This window comes from Episyrphus balteatus, chromosome 1, assembly GCF_945859705.1.
Source record: "Episyrphus balteatus chromosome 1, idEpiBalt1.1, whole genome shotgun sequence".
Taxonomy (NCBI): domain Eukaryota; kingdom Metazoa; phylum Arthropoda; class Insecta; order Diptera; family Syrphidae; genus Episyrphus; species Episyrphus balteatus.
Window position 1 is genome coordinate 150,070,294 of NC_079134.1, and position 21,461 is coordinate 150,091,754.

The following is a 21,461-nucleotide window of genomic DNA, read 5'->3' on the forward strand; positions in this document are numbered from 1 at the left end:
CATTTCCAGACCCGTTCTTGACCACAATATTTATCTAAAAAGTATTCACTGAGTTTGGCAGAGAACCCTTTACAGCTCCATTTTCATTTTTGACAGAAGGCATGGTTGCCAGATCAGTTTAATTATTCTAAACAAATTATTTAAAAAAAACATGACTTTAAAAAAAAATGTTAAAAATTGATTCTTTTTCTAAGCTATTTATTATTTTACAATCGGAAACATCAAGACACTTAATCTCACTTTCCTCAAAGCTCAAATAAACAAATAAAAATCAGGTAAAAAAAAGCTAACTTTTGAGTTGCCGAAATCATAAAAGTAGAATTCTGCTACCTCTTCAAAAAAAATTCAAGCAGAGTCATTTTAATAGGCAAGTTCTGAAATTTGCAAATTTAATTTTGAATTTTAAAGAATTTTTATCAAAGTGGCAACCATGATTAAGTTACCATAACGTAATTCTAAAATCTAATTTTAATTTTAAAAATATGTTTGCGCGCCAAACTAACACTTACACATAGTATGTAAATTGTCCAGCTACTATACTCTACTGAAAATAAAAATAAAAAAAAACCTATGAATGCTAATGAAGACAAAACGACGTCAGGTGGAACGATCTATTTCGGTGAAGTTTTCTCTTTAATCTCAAGCTAACCAATCCTAAAGGTAGATTGTTCAGTTTATAGAATCAAGTCCGTCATTAGGTTTTGTTTTTTTTTTTTTTGGTTTGTGGTTGGTCTGTCTAATTTATGCACGCGCAGATGACTACTATGCTGACGAACCTCAAACATGCATTTCTAATAAGCTTTTATGTATTCACTCTCACTGCAACTGAGAGGGGAGTCTTTTAGGTTTTACATTTTTTTTGCATTATAGCCATCATCTTCCGACAGAATAGTGCAACTAACAAACAGGTGTTACTCTCGTTCGACAGAATGGATAGAATTTTAATAATAAAAAAAAAAACTTATACCTACCGGTGATCATCTATCCGTATCCGTATGGAACATGTTTGTATAAAATCTCTGCTCAGGTTGGGGATTGATTCATTTTATAGAAAAAAATAAAAACAATGTTCTTGCATTTGATAGCGTTGCCAACTTTTAAAGTAATAAACCAAAAAAATAAGTTAATGAATACTATAAGATAAAGGCGTTTTTAATTACTTTTTCTTAACTCAGGGGTGTGTTCTTTGGCGATATTGAAAACCAAATAAAACCTCCCAATTTTGAAACTTTGTGAGCACATTTATATGTTAAATTCTGAAAGTCAATTTTCTGGGTGTTCCTACTTTCATATTGGTGTAGTTAAACTTACTCTCACTTGAAAAAAAAAAAAACAATTAAAAATTTATAATTCAATTATCAAGTGTAAACAATTTTTGACGCCAAAGGCAAAAATCTGCTAATAGCATTAGACGGTGACAAATTCAATAACAAAAATTAAAATTTTTCTCCAAAAAAAAAAAAATGGTACACATACGCCGCAGTGACCACTCAAGTTTAGACTTTAAAAGAAGTTGATACTAAATACCTACACAATTTTTCTAAAATTTTCGTCTTCAATTCAAAATCATTCCGAAAAATAGTTGAATCAACGTGGTTTTCGTTGATTTTAAGTTTAAGATTTCATAACATTAACTGACATAAATTTTGTTTATTTTTTAAATTTGGTGAAAAGTTTTGTTTGTTTTAAGAACTAACAATCTAAAAAGTTGAAAACATTATTTTTAGTAAAAGGGTGTTTTTTTTTTTAAGCAAAAAAACTAACATTCAGAATAAGCACTATACAAACTGGCAAAAATGATACCTAAATAAAAATTGGTTTAAATATATCATTAAAAAAAAAAACAATAATCTAAGAAGACTATAAAAAAAGTTATGTGAAAGGGTGTTTTTTTTTGTGAAATAAAGAAGATCCGCGATAAGTTCGATAAAATCAATGATAAATTCGATAAAATCAATAATACCTTTAAGAGCCTTTTTAAAAATGTTGTCTTATAATAAAAATTACGAATAAATTGAGTCTATAAATTTTGTTCATGTGAAATGGTGTTTTTTTTAGGCGTATCTACACAAAATGTGGGTTTATAGTAATTCACCAATAATGTTACATTTGAGGTTGGGATCATGAACACAGAGACATCATAAAATAATTTTAGATGAAAAGTTATTTTTTTTAGTTGCTCTATAGGTACGGTGACCATATTTCTACGGGCAAAACCCGGGACAGATAAAAAAATTCGTTGGATTGTTTTGAAAACATTGGTTTTTTCAAAAAAAAAAAAAAAATAAATAAAATAATTAATAAAATTAGTTTTCATAATTTTGATATCAAGATTTCTTTAATTTTTTTACGGGAACATTTTCGTTGAAATCATTTTAGTAATTTACGAGGAAGTCAGAAATCAAGAAAACGAGTTTATAAATTATAATACGTACTGTTAATAACTTCTTAAAAAATATTTTTTTAATCAAAATAGTGAGAGCTGTTTTTTAACATTTTAATTTTATTTTACTAAAATGATTTTAAAATTTTGTAATATCCAATTCAACATTTAATATGTCCTTAAAACTCTTGAAATTAAACGGATTCTTTCCTCTTTCATATGTTGTTCATTATTCGAAAAAAAAAAACTTTTTCTGATGTAGCTTCCAACCTGACAAACACAAGCTAAAACTAAATAATTGGCGAAAAAGTTTAAAAAACTAATGGTTTTATACGAAAAATTAAAAAACTTTTATTTACCAACCACTGTTTTCTTGTTTTCCGTACAAAGTATTTAAAATTTTGAAAACAAAAATCAGAGAAAGTAAAAATACGGGACAATCACGCGACAAATTACAAAATACGGAACACTTATATGTCCCGGGTTTCTTAAATAAAAACCCGGGACAAGCTATAGAAATACAGGACGGTCCCAGGTAAACCGGGACGGATGGTCACCGTATCTATAGAGCAAGTATTGGTTTCGTGTAGAAAAAAAAATTTGAGGTTTTAATCAAAACCAACATTACGATGATGGAGAAGATCAAAAAAGTGGTTTTCGTCATGCCGTCCGTCGGTCTGTGCGTGTGTGCATCTGTGCGTCCATCTGTACATCGCACTAGGGCTTAAACGGATGGATGTATTTGCTTGAAACTTGGTACAGATGCTTTTTACGTTATTCCCTAGACCCATTTTTTTTAAATTTTTTAATATCTCTTTTTTAACGCATAGCTCCAATATAACGTTTTTGAGGTAATGCAATTTTCTCGAAAACGGATCTAACGATTTTGATTAAATTTGGTAAACGTAATAGACTTATTGATTCTAACAAAACTGCGTTTTTAGTTTTTCGCAAAAAATGCCGAGAACGGAAATATGGCGTTGCCGTTTTTCAAAAATTGACATATTTCATATATTTTATCAAAGCATAAGACAATTTTATTAAAAATTTACAGACATTTTGAAGTAGGTATATAATGGATATTTTTAAAAACACTTAAAAAAAAAAAAAAAATTTAATTAAATTTTTAAACTTTCGATTTTTTTCTCGACACTAAACAAAATCTTAAATTTCCAGTAGATATTTAAGCTAAAGATACTGTGAACTACAAGAGCAAGTACGTGCGACCCAGTCGTGCATTTTATTTTTATAGAGGACTTAAGTTGCATGCTTAATTTATCATCCAGTGCTATGTGATTATAGCTATTATTCTGCCTGTTTGAACCCTGGATTTTGCTTATAGTTCCTTGAATTTGTTTTTGTCGTGACTAAACCATATTTTCCTTGAAATTTGGAAGTATATCAGAATTTTCCACTTTTGCTTTGATCAAGAATCCCAGGAGAATGTTAACATCTTCCGCCTTGGGAAGATGGCCTGCCTCTGCCATAGTTTCCTTCGTCGCAATTGGGAAGACTGCAGAATTTTTTTCCAAATTATCAAAATTTTTCTTATTCGAGCCGAACTTTGGTCGGTTCGTCAGAAAATCATTCCTGCAAAAGCATTCTTCTATATTTCTTGGAAAGCTCCTTTCTCGTTATATCTCTTTTTTCTTCTGAGAATCTTTTATTAAAAAAAAAAACAACAAAAAAATTTTATTTCAAGTAAAATTATTGCCATCTGGTAACTCTGTCAAGGGTTTGCTAATTGAACAAGAGCACGTAATGTCAGTAAAGTTGCTCATGTTCTATATCTAAAAAGATCGTGTTAGTATAATATAGACAAACGAGCAAAGCAAAGCTAAGTCGAGGATACAAATCTTCACTTTACTTAAGGTCATTGAATGAAAATAAGAATTTTTCTGAATCTAAAATGAGATAAAAAATTGAATATCTCTAAATTCTTCTTTGATATTTTCTTCTTTCTTCTTATGGATTGTTCATTCACAAGTCACAAATCGCATGTGCCGGTGCCATATGCGGAAGTTACTCACTTCACTTGTTTCTGTATGAGAATTATTGAAATTGTTCAGTTATAATTTGAAATAGCTTCTGTGTTTATATTCCGGAAGTCTGTTTTGTACATTTTCATTTGATATTTTTATATTATTTACCGGCGGGAGATTTAAATGAAGATATAGAACCTTACATTACCTTGCCTATGTGAAGGTCTGGTTTCCTGTGAATAATGATAATTTTTTTTTTCTCAAATGATAGTCAAATGTGTTTGTTTAGCTAACTTTAAAGAGACATAGAAGTACAGAAAATAAGGGACTTAATATCAACACTAAAAAAAAGTTACCCAAAGACGACGAAAAGTAATAAAAACAAAAAAAAACATTAAAAAAAAGTATTGTGCTCTACATTTTAACCAGAAGTTAATGAGTTAACACAAAGAATTGGGTTAAAATGAGGTTTGGCAGTTTTTTTTTTTTTTTAATTTCTTTTTGTATGATTTGGGGAAATTTCGTTTTTTATATATTTTTTAATGGTTAACGGTAGGATGGAACATGACTTGGAGGTCTATTTTGAAGGTTTAACGATGCTGATATGTTGATTTATGGGATTTAAATTACGTATATTTTGATGTATAATTGGAGCTTATGAAATAGTATTTTTTGCTATGGGTCTGTTGCCCTAAACAGTTAGACGAAAAAACCCAATTAATGGTGTTGGTACTTCATCTGCATTATTACGGGAGCAATATCTAATTATTTTTTTTTTAACACTTCTTTAATCAAATATGAGGTTTTAGTGTTAATACATTGAATTCATGATGATGGTAGTAAATTTTTGATTCCATTTCACTTTAAACTTAAAAGGCTTAAAAAAATGATTACGAAATCTAGATTAATTAAAAACAAGAGGTAAAGATGTAAAAACCTTTATTAAAACAGTCATACGACAATGTAAGATCAATGTTTTAAATTGAACATTTTCAAGTCCAGTTTGATAAAAACAAAAGTGAAATTTTTCATATTTTTTGTTTATAACTTTTAATGTTATGGGCACTAAAGAATAATAGTTTGTACAAAAAGAAATAATATAAAATGAACATGAACATTAAAAAAACGTCATTGAAAAGAAAATTTAATAGAAAGCCGTCACGTAAAAAAAAAAATTAAAACAATGTTATAGTTTTTTTATGTATTTGAAATGAATCCAAATATTTAAACTAAAATGCATGATTGATTCGCACGAAGGTCTTGTTGTGGTAAAAATTGCTCAGAATGAAATGGCTACATAAATTCATAAAAGAATACCTACATTTTAAGTTTATTTGTAAAAAAAAAATTAACAAAAATTTAAAAAAATAATACATTTATAGAAATTTTGTTTTTAAACTACAAAAACAGCCTTTTAAACGGTTTGGACCTCCATGCAAAGTATGCTATGTATTCAGGTTTTCATATAACAAAAATTAATAATAACACTGGTCTGCAAAATTTAACTTTTTTTTTCTCCTTCGAATATTTTTTTGATATTATAAAAGATTAGACTTTCCTGAATCTAAATCTGGTTTCAGAAAAATTCTATCAGGTACCATTTTTGTAAAAATGATTTTTGAAAAATGTGGGTAGTTTCTAAAAAAATCAACCTTTTAGATTTAATTGAACTCGTGCAAAATTAAAACTATTTGTAGCATTGAGCTCATTGAGGACTTATTCCTCGTAATATGGCCTATGAATTGACACCAAATATGTCCTTTTACATTAATGTTGACTCATATTTTAAAATACTGATTTAGAAAAAAAGCAGAAATATCGAAATCCTTTACTTTTTAGTAAATCTAACATGAACAAAAACACTTTAATTAAGGAAAATGTAAAATATCGACGCCCATTATATATCAAAAGTCAAATATGTAAAGAAAACCATAATAAAATACATTATACAAAATTTTTACGTGTTTTGTAATTTTATATACCTACTATTTATCTATTTAGAAATATCTTATTTGTAATAAACCATTCGATAAACTGCCTTGTAAAGCTTCAGATTTGTTTCTAATAGAAACAAAAGTATACTTTTCTTATAGTTTTTGATGTGCTGAGTTAGAATCCGAAGTCAAAAAAATTCTATCACGTGAGGATTTTAAGATATTCGCATTAAAGTATCACATAATCAAGTTTTTTCTTAGAAAATCTCAATAAAAACTACTATATCTCACAAACCAGAGCTGACCGATTTTTTTTTAGTTCGGATTCAAAATCAGCACACTAAAGTCCATTAGAAAAGTATATTTTTATTCTAGGGAGAAAGATATATTAATTTTTAGAGATCAGTTTTTTTTATGATAAGATATGCCAAACCTACTAAACTTACTTAAATTAAGATATCTCGGAGAAGAAAAGAGATATTGAGAAGATTGAAACTGAATTTAAAAGAAAAAAATAAGTTCTTTTATAAACCGTAACAATTTTAATTGAAAAATATTACATTATGCCAAAATATTTCTTCGAAAACAGCAAAAGAATGGGTTTTTGAGATTTTCTAACGGGAATATCTGAAAAACGTGACGTGCTAGATCAATTCTGACTTCGGATTCGGAATCAGCATACAAAAATCGTTTTATTTAAAGGAGGATTTCCTTGCAGACCAGTGTAATTAGAAAATAAAAATTGAAAATCATTTGAGCCATTTTTTGATGCCATTTAGAAGAAAAGAAATAAAAAAAAATACTTACTGCAAGGAAAATAAATTGCACTAAAAAAAATATTTTTGTAACTGAATGATGGAAAATAATTTTTTTTTTGCAAAAAAACAAATATTTTGCATTAATAGATTTTCTGCAATGAAAACAAAATTCAATGCAAAATGCTTGCATAAAATATTTTTGTTTATATTTTTCGAATTTCTTACTTACAATTTTGAAATACATAATTAAAATAGCTTATGAATGGTCAAATAGTCAAAATCTTTCTTTGCAATAATTTTTTTTTTTAAAGTATTTTTAGTTGCAACAAATCTTTTTTTTATGCAATTATTTTTTCAGCTGTAATAAGATTTTGTTTTTATTGAACTTGCAATAAATATTTTTTCTTTATTCCATTTTTTTTTTTTACAAACAAACAACAGGAATTTCTAACAATAAAGTCTTGAATTAAGACTTTATATTTTAGGTGCTATTTTCTACTCTAATCATAATCGAATTATAAATTGTTTTTTTTTTCTTTCGAAAAACCAAAAAATTGTGTTAAAACCATCAAGATTGTCTGAAACATCAGCGATCAACAATTGCATGGCCTTGTCGTCACCACTAAAAATTTGTCCACCTGCTGTAAACTAGGTCAAAAATTGACAGTTTACGAAAAAATTTTGATAGATTAAGAAAAATTTAAATTTTTTTAAATTTATTGTGTGTCACTTTTGTATGACGAAAAAAGTACTCTAATTTTGCAATGTAATAGTGATCAAAAGTTGTCTTAGGGTCTAAGGTTTAATAAATATGTAAAAATTCGATTTCTTCCTTATTTTGAGCGAGCCAAAGATATTAATAAAAATGAAAATTGTAAATGCAGAATTTAATTTTAAAAGCTATTACATTTGAAAATTCCATAGTTGAGCACTTTGACACACCCTAATGCACATAGTTAATCCTGTATTTTTTGATATCCAATCCACATCCGATTAATTCCACGTTATTCATATTTAAAACAGAAGTTTAAATAATTACCTCTTAACCTAGACCTAATTAGTAATTTTCATTTTATATATTGTTAAGAGCTTACTGACCCAATTCCAAAAAAATACCTTTAAACAGATAAAAGCTAAAGACTTCTTTCAAACAGTTAAAATTCCCGTAACATTTTCATACAAAAATAAAGAAAAATTCCTTAAACTAAACAAAAACAAATAAATAAATATCAATATACGCAGTAAATGAGCCTATTCTTCAAAAAAAAATTAGAATCTCCTTAATCTCTTCTAACAATAAGCACGCTTCTTCATAAGATTGCTTCTAAGCAAAACAAAAATTATTCTCTTTATCTTTCTCATCTTTATTCTTCTTCTCAAATTATTATCTAAACTAACAGTAATCATTTGACAACTTAACAAATTTCCGTAAATACCTCGCACGCGGTTCATGGTTCATGCATTAATAAGGTGTTTGATGTCTTTATTTTTTTGAATTATTATTTTTAAGCTTCTACTGCCTACATTTACACACACTCTTCTTGTCTAGAATTCTCTCACATAATTTTGAAATCGATTTAAAAATTAATTTTATGTAAGTTTATTCATAAAAAAAAAAATTATATTCAAATGTCTTGTGGACGAAGAAGAAGGAGATAAACATCACAATCGAACAAACCTAAATTATTATGCTCGCTTTGACAGCGCAGACACCGTTAATTTCGTTCTCATATTTCAAAAAAAAAAAAAAAATTAACTTAGATACGATGATTATTAAATTGCCTCCGTGGGAGTTGCGTGACAGATGATAACACATTTGTTATTTTTTTTTTTTTTTAGTTTTTAAATTAAATTAAGATGAATGAATTTAAAATATTTTTTGACTTATTTTCCAAGAATATTAAATTAGTTAAGTGAGATGAAATATTTCAAGACAAAAAAATAAGTAAATTAGTTGATACCAGGGTTTAAAAAAAATAATTCTTTTTTAACGCATTTGTTTTCATTGCAAATTAAAAATAAAAATATTTTTTGCAACTGAAAAATTGCATTAAAAAAACTGAAAAATATTTGCATTGAAAATAAATAAAAATAGTTAACATTAAAAAAAAATTATTGAAAATACAAATTTTTCTGCATTGAAAAAATAAAAAAATTTAATGCAAAATGTGTGCATTAAATATTTTTTTTAATAGCAATTTCAACTATAATATTGAACCTAATGTAAGGCTAAATAGTCAATATTTAATGCACACTTTTTTAATTGATTTTTTTTTTTTTTTTCAATGCAGAAAATTTTTTATTCGCAATACACATTTTATTTTCGATGGAAATATTTTTCATTTGCAAAAACATTTTTTTTATTTTATGCAAAATATGTTTAGTTTCCAAATTTTTTTTTAATGCAAGTATTTTTCAATTGCAATAAATATTTTTTTTAATTTACAATGCATTATTTTTTTTCAATTCATATTTTTACAACCCTAGTTGGTAGTAGTTGTCTTGGCCCTACAAATTCTTCCTCTAATTGGAAAGTTATACTCGTAAAATAAGGTATAACAGCTTCCAAAGACAATTTTATAAGAAATTTTATTCGAATTTATTAAAAATTAAAATAAGTTACATTTGAAGTAAAGAAACCTTAAGGAAAATTTTAATGGTCATTACTCATTAAAATCATTTTTTACACTGCAAATCATTCGTTATTATCAACTATAAAATGAAATAGTCTCAATTTAATAAGAAAAGACTATACATAAAAGTTTTCAGAAGCAATAATAATACCATTAAAATCGCTTATATGTTTTAATAGAGTTGATACCGCAATTAAATTGTCATAAAAAAATATTTAATCTGAATTTAAGGTATCAATACAAAATAACAACGTGATGTTAGTTCCGCGATTCAAACTTAATTGAAAGGTTGAGGAGAGTAGACATGTTTCTTATAGCAAAAAAAATAAGTCTACTAATAAAGTTTATATAATAGTTTCTCTTTTATGTAATTGTCGTAAAGATATTTTAATGAGTTGAAATAAAAGTTTAAAAAATTAAAAATGTAGCAATGAAATGTATACTTTAATTATTTGATCAATAAAAATCGTGCCGTCAAAGATTGTAAAATTATCTGGAACGCATTGATTTTTAATCATACTTCTATAAGCCTTCTTTAAGTTAAAATTCCTTACAGTTAAAACTCTTTCATTAAGCTTTTCACTGCTTATTAGTTCTCATCATAAAAATTTGAGTTATAAATGGGAATCAGAAAATATCTAGGCCAAATGCAACAGCAACACTATGCCATCATCACATCAAACAAAGACAATTCTAAATCCCATTTTTCTATTCATTCCAATTCAATAGAGATGGCTGATCAAAAACTATATTTTATTTTAAATTTCATATTTTACAGTTTCCATTTCTTAAGTTAATGTCAATCTGAAAAGAATTCTTCAAAAGTATGCCGCTAGTTCCATCAATTTGAATGCACACAAAGTTTGCATAAATTATTTTTTATTATGAATGCAAAGTCAAAACATTGCTCAGTGTTCTATAGCAAGTTCTCTTCTTGAAGATGACGATTATGAAAATTATGTTTATCGAATTATAAAAGACCGAATCGAATGCAGGACAACCGTTCTAATACAATTTTCACAATTTGAACTGGTTTTCTTGAATATAAGTACCAGTTGTATCTATGAAAATAAAAAAAAAATAGTGTGTGGCTTTAAGAAGATCGTGGTCCAACTCCTTTTGGAACCTGGATGGAAGGAGAAGAAAAATACGACGATGGTATAAGACAGATGTGTAAATTGGATATCATTAATGGCTTAGACGTGTTCTTTAATTAAAATATTAATTGGTTGTCATGAGTTTTTGGATGGCTTCGTAGAAGAGCCTAATACTCGTAGCTATAAACTAAATAATATTCGCTAATAGCGAGTAACGGTAACTGCTATATATTGCCATTGCATAATATTATCGAACAAATTATAGCCATCAATGTCATAAAAATTGTGTCAACCAATTGAATTTCTGTTCAGATCATTGACATTGCCTCTTGGATGAGCTTGCGCTAGACCATTTTTTCGATTTTTAAATTTTATTGATGATGAAATTGTGAAAAAAGTTATTTAAGGAAATGTCTACAGATTGGAAGTAATGAGGCTTTCGCATTAGCAATGCAAAATTACAATAGTTACTCTTAGAATTGAAAGTACTTAAATTTTAAGACTCTTTTATACAAAAGTATTTGAAAATTAAAAAATTTAAAAAACGATAAAATTCGTTCTTCAAATGAAAAAAAAAAGAACTCCTAAACGAAATTGGACAGTATGCAGTTTAATTTCTTTTATAAAGATGCATCAAAATCGTAAAAGCCGTTTTTTAACAAACTAATTTTTTATAAAAATTTTTTTTTTTTTTTTTGATTAAGTTGGTGTTTCATTTTGAAGCAATAACTAATCAACACTTTAAACCAAAATTTCAAGAAAATTCAATGTACTGTTTTCGAAAACTCGATTTTTCAAAAAAAAATTTTTTTTCTTAAATCCAAAAATTATTTTTTTTTTTTTCAAAATTATATTTTTGATTTATATAAAAACAATATAAGTGCTTTTGTTAACAATATCGTTGAAATTAAGCAAATCGTTTGGGTGAAAATCAGATTTAAAAAAAATGGTTTTTGAAAAAACTTTTTCCAATAAAAGATTGACCCTGTTTAAAAAATAATACCTAAATTTTTTAATTTTTGATCAAAATCGTAGGAGCCGTTTTTGAGAAAATTAAACTTTTCCACAATTTTAAGTTTGAATAAGTGATTTCGTTTATCAAAAACCACTTAAATGTAATCTCTACATGCAAATTTCAATTCGTATAAATACCAAATTTTGCTATCAGATGTATATTGTACATTAGACTGATTCATAATGGTTCATCAAAAAGGCTAGATTTAATCATTTTCTTGTATAAAATTGAACGCTCTACAAAATTGCATTTATAAAATTTTAAAAATAAAATGCACGACTGGGGTCGCACGTACTTGCTCTTGCAGTTCAAAGCACTTTTATGTTAGTCTACTTGTAGATTTTAAAAGCTGGCTCTAAATTTAAAAAAAAATGATATTGGGGAAGAGCCGACATTTAGGGCAAAATTTTGTGAAATGAAAAATTTTTTTTTTGTTATTTGACTTTTTTAAGAAAAAATAAAAATGCAGTTTTATTGCCACTGCTTTAAATATTACGTATACAAAGTTTAATCAAAATCGTTAGAGCCGTTTTCGAGAAATTCGCAATATCGTATTTTTTTGTATGGGAGGTATACGTTCTAAACGAGATAAAAAAAAACAAAAAAAAACCAACTTTCAGAATTCCATAAAAATCATCTGTACCAAATTTGAAGAAAATCCGTCCACCCGTTTAGGCTGTGGAAATGTGTACAGATGGACGCACAGACGCACAGACGCACAGACGCACAGACGCACAGACGCACAGACGCACGGACGGAATTGCGAGACCCACTTTTTCGGAATTCTCCATCATCGTAATGTTGGTTTTGATTAAAACCTCAATTTTTTTTTTCGACACGAAACCAATACTTGCCCTATAGAGCAAGTAAAAAGGACGCGAAAAATTGATTAAAATAATTTTTAGTTGAAAAAATGAATAATTCGAATTTTTTGAAGAAATCTAATATGATAGTATTAGGGGTTTGAGAGTTATATAAAAAGATCTGTGAAACCAAAACACAACATAGAATACAAAAATTTGAAAATTTTGCCAAATTTTTTGAAAAACCTAATAATTTCGTCAAAAAATCGGAAAAAAATGAGAAAAAACTACTTTTTATATTTTAAAGTTGAATAACTTCGCAACGCGGGGGTAAGTCAAAAAAAATTAAAAAGACCTTTTTTGTAGAGCGGACAATTTTATAAAAGAAGATAATTTTGTCAAGCCTTTTGGATGAACCATTAAAAAGATAAAAAAATCTAAACACAAATACACAATCTTTCCCATACAAATAGTTCAACAATGCTTTGAACAAAAAAATTTTTTTTTTTTTTAATCAGTCTATTGTTCATTGTACATTTCGGTACATATATGAGGGTTATTGTACTAATTACTCACTAATTTTTCCTTCCAGTTTTGAACACTAAGCATCTTAGCTTTTAAAATTTGATTTACATACAAAAAAAATGCTCATAAACACGCAATATTTCCTCCCGTTTTCTGTTTTAACAGTTCTTCAAGCTCTTAACTTCAACCAACTATATTTCTAACATTTTTACAATATTCGCAAGTAATTGAAATTTTTCGCAAGTTATTATTGAGTACAATAAAATACACAGTAAAACTGAAACTTTTCACGTAATGACAATTGGTTTTCAAGGTTTTTTACTGTCGTCGCTCGTCTCTGTCAAAAAAGAAAGGATTTTTTTTAAAGATACATATACCATAAAAGAAAGTCTATTACGGTTAATCAGTAATGTCCTCACCTTAAAAAAAAAAAACCTACACTCCAACTGCATTCACTTCTAAAATATAACACACCTCACCTAGATTATAATTTTCATTTTGTTTTTCTCATTTTAAACCTTACCTAAACCAAGATCATAATATTTACAAAGAAGGTAAACATATAATTATGATAAATGAAATTGCCTGTTATGCTGATTAAGGTGTAGGAAGGTAAATGGAGTTGTTCTGTTAAACTCAATGCAATCATCATTTACTTTTGGTTAGAAAAATAAAAAAAAATATGAAAGATGACCCTCTATTAACTGTTTAAACGGTTCATCTAACCAAGTTCAACACTTATATATATAATATATCTAGTTAAATGTGGTAGTTACCACATTAAGAACTAGAATTTAGGCTACATTTTAACAAACTAACATTTACCCCTCATAACATTAAGTTGTTGATTAATGGGGAAATGAGTAAAAAAGGAAAAAAACAAATACAGATGAAATGCAGGTCTACAAATTTTGATATTTTAATGAAGACTTAGGTGTTGAATATAAATTCTTTTGCATAAATAATTTCGTTCCTTGCAGCAAATCGGGCAATAAAAATAAAGTTTTTAGTGTATAATTCAACTTAACGCCAAAAGAGGTGAGATTTTCTTGATTTAATAGGTCAAATGGGTGCTAAAGGAAATAATTTATTTTTTTTATTTAAATCTTGTTGGAAAAAAATGTGGGTCTTAGAAAAAAAACATAAAGGAATATAGCAAAAAAGAAAGAAAACTCCGAACAAAATTCTGAGACTCTACTTTTGGGTTACTACGAAATATTTAAATAGCTATTCCACATGAAGATAATGTCCTTTAATCTCCTCTAAAATATAACTGTTTCCATTCCTTGATTATAACGGTTAATTCGCACTTAATTGGATAAAGTCCTTAAATATGGTTCGCACATCAGCTCTTTCGTTTGATTTGATTCATTCTAAAGAACGTGACTTCTAGAAAAGCTGTCATTATTAAATGATCTTTATCATTATAAATTGACAGTTTATTCCATATTTCATCATAATAATAACCAAGTTTCCTTAAAAAAAAACGTTATTTCAGCTTCTTGGTTAGATGCACTTTACAATGGAAAAAAAAAACAAATAATTTCTCATGAACATTTCCGCATCATTAACAACTTCTAACTCTATATAATCATTTGCCAGGAAGTCCAAACACGTGCCATGTACATGCATCCAAATTCAGAAAGGGAATAGTGTGTGCCTCAAATCAAAAAACGGCGCCATTACATTTATGGTGGGCGATCAATCTTCATCGCACTGAAAACCTTGATAGAATTTCAATTGCTCCCACAACTTTTTCTTCTTCAAAGATGACTTCTTCTTGTTCATCTTCGATTAAGGTGCATCTGTGCAAAACGTGCCAACTCCATAAAATTTAAGACTTGTGTGGTTCTTTTCGAGATACTCTCTGTCGTGTTCTAAATTAGATTCAGAATGATAAATACAAAAAAAAATAAAAAAACCTTTTTCCAATGAAAACCGTTCCGCAAAACAAACAAACATTACAAATAAAAAAACGGTACCATAGTGATATTGTCTCACAGTATAAAACCTATTGCACCCATTTTTGGATAAAATACTGTATTTTTATCAAGGCTCTCTCTCTCCACCATACATAGACTTTTATCTTTATTATTTTAATTAATTTTCTATCAATTGCGCGAATTCTATATGAAACCTCATCTCTATAACTTGTGTTTTTCCTTTTCAGATTGAAAAGCAATTAAATATCGTCACGTTCAAACACGCGTAATGTAATGCAATCTGTAGCTAGAGAGAGGACCAAGTCCACAAGTAGAAGGTAAGTGCAATGAAGAAGACGTTTCTATTTTATTGACCATATATGAGTTCTAGACCGCCCCAAACGGTGTATGCGCAGTAAGTTCGGTTAGAAAATAATTGCTTCTAGCGGTCACCAACTAAGAAAATGATGATGATGATGCGAACATAGAAGAACACAGGTGCGCATCACGTTGTTAATTTAAACTCAAATCCAAAAATCAAACTAAAGCAAAGTAAAAAAGTTGCGACGATGCGACTGCAAACGATCGATGATGATGATGATGATGCGATACGATGCGCATCCATGAAACGATCTCGCTTTGCACAAGCGATTCCATCGCGGAATCGCATCTTCAGCACCTTCTTTTTCTTAGCCGTGCTTATAGTCTTTATAGGCAGTTTGATGAGGGACCTTGTTGAGGTTCATTGTTTGGCTGCGACAACATTAGCATTAAAGTTACGTGAACGGAATTCTTGAGGACGCAACGACGACCGACGATGGACAAACGGTCTATCCAGATCCAGACTCCCAGATGGTGTTAAGATAGACAGATTGATTACCAACGGAAGGGAAATTGTATATATTCATTCCCTCCAAAAACAACTTGATGGAAATAGCTGGCTGCTGCTTTGACTGTGTGTTGTGGTGATGATGGAGCAGCAGCCAGCAACACAGAAGTTGCTTCCTCTTCCATCATCCCAGCCAGCAAGCATCTCATGGTAATTGGTTGCACACACACAGATTATGTTGGTTGACTGCTTATGGTGTTAGGCATTAAATGTTATTTTTCTGCAGGATGGTAGAGATACTCTAACATGGTTAAGTGACGGTTACGCTGAGGTTTATCTTTGTTTTTTTTTTAGTTTTTTTTTTCTTCCTCTCCAGTAAGCTGGCGTGTGTTCGACATGAGTCCGCTAATGAGTGGTGGTTCATTTGAATCCAACGGATAAGTGGCTGATGGTGTATGTCATTTTTGTTGCTTGGAAATTTCTGCCCAAGGGGCATTTTAAAGGAATGCAACTACCACAATCCAGACCTAGTCTTATATAGAGATTCGTAATTGATAAATAATTTACACACATGAAGGATCTTTTGGTTTTTTTTTTTCTTAGTCAGGTTTTTAATTTTTCTATGTTTTTTGTTTTGTTTTTGTTTTGGTTTTTAAACCTGTCATTAAGGAAACACTATTTTGCTTGTTATGGTGTTTGGTTATTTTTTTTTTACCATGGATGGATAAAAGTCAACGGTTATTATTTGCTGAACAAATTTTAAAGGGTTTACCTCAAGTAAACAAACGCGTTATGTTGATCTAAGATAAGCATATGTATATCCTAAGTATGGATTGAATATAGTGACAGTGTTTTGAGTTATAACAGCGAGAAGTAAAGTTGCAAGTTTTGCGGATGAGTGATGAGCTGCTGGTTTTGTTGTTTATCAAATAAACAACAAGTAGTTTTGGTTATGGTTGATTGGACTTGAGTAAATGTTGGTTTTGGGAAATTTATCAAACAAAATGTTAGAATATTTCATGGTTTTTTCTTCTTCCTGGAATGACGAAGTTTCTTTTGGTTGATCTGGGCTACAAGATCACTGTTGGTGTTGAAACTAAGCAAATTAAAAACAAGCTTATCTTTTAGACATCATGAAAGCTTTTGAAAGTCTTGATCCAAATAATTACCAAAAAGTAGTAACATGTTTGTATAACCAATTCAACCAGGAAACAAAATCAACTCCGAGGTACCCCAGGGATAAAATTTGAGTCCCTTACTTTTCATCAGCAGCAATCACTTTAGAATACGCTGAGACTAACTTCAGTTCCTTTCGGGTTTTGTGGGTCCAATTAAAAATTTTACTGTCTTTTCTAAAAAAACACTCTTTCACCCAATTTTATTTTATAGCAAACTTTTTGCCAAGTTGCATGAGTGTAACAAATAAAAAAACAATATTTGTTGATTTTATATACTATTTTACCTGTACTATAAATGTTTAACCCATAAAATAATTTTATTTTTACGTCCCAAACAAAATATGGATCGCAGGGGCAACTATATCTATCTAACTATCTTTGACTTATAACCTTTAAGAAAAACAGACTTCATATCGGTAAACAACACATTTGGCATCATTAACCCAAATAAGTAATTAAATAAAATGCACGACTGGGGTCGCACGAACTTGCTCTTAAAGTTAAAGTTGTTTAAATTTTTAAGACTTTTTATATAGAAATTTGAAAAAAAAAATAAAATTCGTTTTTTAAAAAAAATAAAATAAAATCTGAAATTAAATTGCCCTCCAAAACAAGTATGCAGTTTTGATTGATATATTAACATGCATTTTTAGAAAAAAAATTTTCAAAATCGTTAGAGCCGTTTTTTAAAAAACTAATTTTTTGGAAAAAAAGTTTAAAAATAAAATTGGTATGCCATTTTGTAGAAATCACTAATCAACATCTAAAAACAAAATTTCAAAAGAATTTAATGTACCGTTTTCGAAAATTTGATTTTTCAAAAAAAAATTTTCAAAATTTTTTTAAAAATCCAAAAATTATTTTTTCCAAAATTTTATTTTTGGCTTATATTTAAATTATATAAATGCTTCTTCACAAAAAGTTTCGTTGAAATCGAATAAGCAGTTTTGGAGATAATCGGATTTGAAAAAAACGGTTCTGTGGCAGGTACCGTTAATAATGATTTTCAAAAAAAAATTTTTTCATTAGAAGATAGACCTAATTTTTAAACTAACACTTGAATTTTTTTAAACAAAATAGTTGGAGATATTTCAATTTTACTAAAATCGGTATATGACAAGTACCGTTATTTTTGGTCCAAAAAAATTAATTCCAAAAACCCCTCTGGAGAGTCGCCAAATAACGCTGCATACCAGGTTTGACATCAATCGGTCCATCCGTTTAGGCTGTAGCTCCTTATACAGACAGACAGACAGACTGACAGACTGACAGACTGACAGACTGACAGACTGACAGACTGACAGACTGACAGACTGACAGACTGACAGACTGACAGACTGACAGACTGACAGACTGACAGACTGACAGACTGACAGACTGACAGACTGACAGACTGACAGACTGACAGACTGACAGACTGACAGACTGACAGACTGACAGACTGACAGACTGACAGACTGACAGACTGACAGACTGACAGACTGACAGACTGACAGACTGACAGACTGACAGACTGACAGACTGACAGACTGACAGACTGACAGACTGACAGACTGACAGACTGACAGACTGACAGACTGACAGACTGACAGACTGACAGACTGACAGACTGACAGACTGACAGACTGACAGACTGACAGACTGACAGACTGACAGACTGACAGACTGACAGACTGACAGACTGACAGACTGACAGACTGACAGACTGACAGACTGACAGACTGACAGACGGACTTCTGGGACCCACTTTTTTGGCATTGTCTACCATCGTAATGTCATGGAAAAATGTTATCTCAACTTTTTTTTTTGTACGAATGCATAACTTGTTATATAGTACCTATATCGCAAGTAAAAAATTAAAGGCGAAAAAAACTGAACCAATTTTTCGAATTTATCATTTTATTATTGCCTTGAACCATTAAGTAAATAAATTTTGATTGATTTATGGACGAGAAACAGTTTTATCAAAACCTAAACTCACACACAACATATCTAGATAATTTACACAGAGACTGACAGCCTACTATAATATAATCTTGAAAAAAGAGCTGTAAAATGTCTTCAGATTAGTTATGGACAGATTCTTTTTCAAACTTGTGTTGACAAAATAATGTTAATCCCAAGATACCATTCTATTCAAATGAAGCTATTAAAATCATAAAAATGAGTAGCCGTTATTCCTTCAAACTTTCATCAATTTTAAGCTTCAAATGATGACACAAAGTTTCAAGCCTATAGAAAAAAAAATTATTATCTTCACCTTGTAACCTTTCTATCTTTAGAACTTTCCGATCTACAGAAAGCAATAAATTCTGAATATATTTTTTTGTAAGTCAAATAAAAGAACACCGTTTTGTAGTTTAAATTCTAATATTCTATCTGAATCAATAATAAAATCAATGTTTGGATTAATTAATTTACTGTTTCAAACGAGTTCATAAATATTTCTACGAAAATAACTCACAATGACTTCTTCTAAGCTCCATAAAATGTCATTTACATATTTTGACGGAAGAAATATAACGTTTTTTTGTTCGTCATCTTACAAAACAGAGATGATTTACTGTTAAATTTGGATTAAACTTTAAATTTATTCATGGAAGTCGAAGACAATTTCAAAACTTTTCGATGGAATAAATCACAATGCTAACCGATCATCAATACTAATTTGAAGTGTTTAAATTAGGCTTTTGTTTAGTAGCTAGCTTATACAGTTACATGTGAGATGTGATAGAATATTTAGTGTGAAATAAAAAAACAACACACTTACACACACAAGAAGTGTGTACCGTTCATAATTCATTAGGTTTTCTTGTTTCAAAGAGGCTTTTTTTTAACATATTTTTTTTTTTTGGGTTACGCTTTTGTTGATTTATGATATCGGGGTATGTTTTTGGCTGACATCACATTTAACAACAAGGTTTGATTAATTTTTCTTAGAAATACCATAAATAAATCAATTTATACCTTTTTCTTTAAAAGTTTGTTTCTCCTATTTAGTTCAGTAATTTTAGACATTTTTACCCCAATCTGCGGAAAAATTCCTGTTGGGCTGAATTTTGGTATACACCTTCGTTACGGCAAGCGTTGTTATGAAGATGTGAAAAATCGACATTGATATCGTGCTGGCTTATAGAGGTAAAAACGTCACGAAAATCTCCCTATTGACCTACGAGCAACAGGTCGCAAGATATATGCTAAAAACTGATTTTCGTGAACTTTTGACCTCTATAACTTCTAAAGCCGCCGGCACGATATCAATGTCGATACCAAAATTCAACCCAATAGGAATTTTTCCGCAGTTAAAACCTAAAATGACTGGGCTAAAATTTTTCTTGAAAAATCATTTTTTTTTTTAGATAATTTTTTTGAATTTTTGTTTTTACACATCAATTAATTTTTCTTACCAAATTTTTTTTTAATAACTTTTGAAAATGCTTACTAAAGTTTAAATTACAAAAGCACACTATTAAATGAATTAAAGTTAAAAATTGAGTTGTTGCAATTTAATTTTTCTTATAAAAAATATATTGGTAATTGTTTGAGTCGTTTTAAAAAAAAAATAGTTTCTGTATATACTACAAATTTTCCAGCATTTTTCAAATAAAAAATGATTTGACTTTTTCAAGAATCTATTCATCATCGCCTTAATACAAAATTGCATATATTTTTTCTCAAATCCCAAAATGTGTGATGTAAAAGTTTAGCTTTATCTATGAAATATCTTGGATTGATTTTTAAAACTACCAATTTTAAAATATTTTTTTAAAATTCTACTTAATGGCTTTTTACAATACTTTGTTGAAATCAGAGTTTTCTTTCAGTAGAAAGTCAGAAATTAAGAAAATAGTAGGTGCATTTAATAACGATTATCTCAAAAATCCCTTTTTTCCACATAAAAGAAATAGTAGGTACTTATTTGAAAATTTCAAATGAATTCTTAAATTCATCGTTTTTGAAAATTAATTTTCCACAATGTGTGGCCAGGAGAGCCTCCAAATAACGCTATATATATCTTTCTCCTTATCCACACAGACAAAATGGCCGATAAATTTTTAGTTTTAAGATGCATTTATTTATTTTATATTCAAATATTCACTCAAAATATGTACGAAATTATTAAATCTCACTTCAGTTTTAATTTTTTTGATAATGGTGACTTTAAATTTATGGAGAGGGAATAAATTCGGGATAGGAAATAAAAAGTAGCTAATGTTTTTAGCAGTTATTAATTTTCTTGTGTGATTTAATTGACAAATTAATGTAAGGATTGAAAATCGAAAAGACCGAAAAAGCACCTTCAAATTTATTCAAAAAAAAAAAAAAAAAAAACAAACACCATATTGTCAGCTTAGAGTGACAAACAGCCAATTATAATATTATTTTTTAAAATTATTCTTGT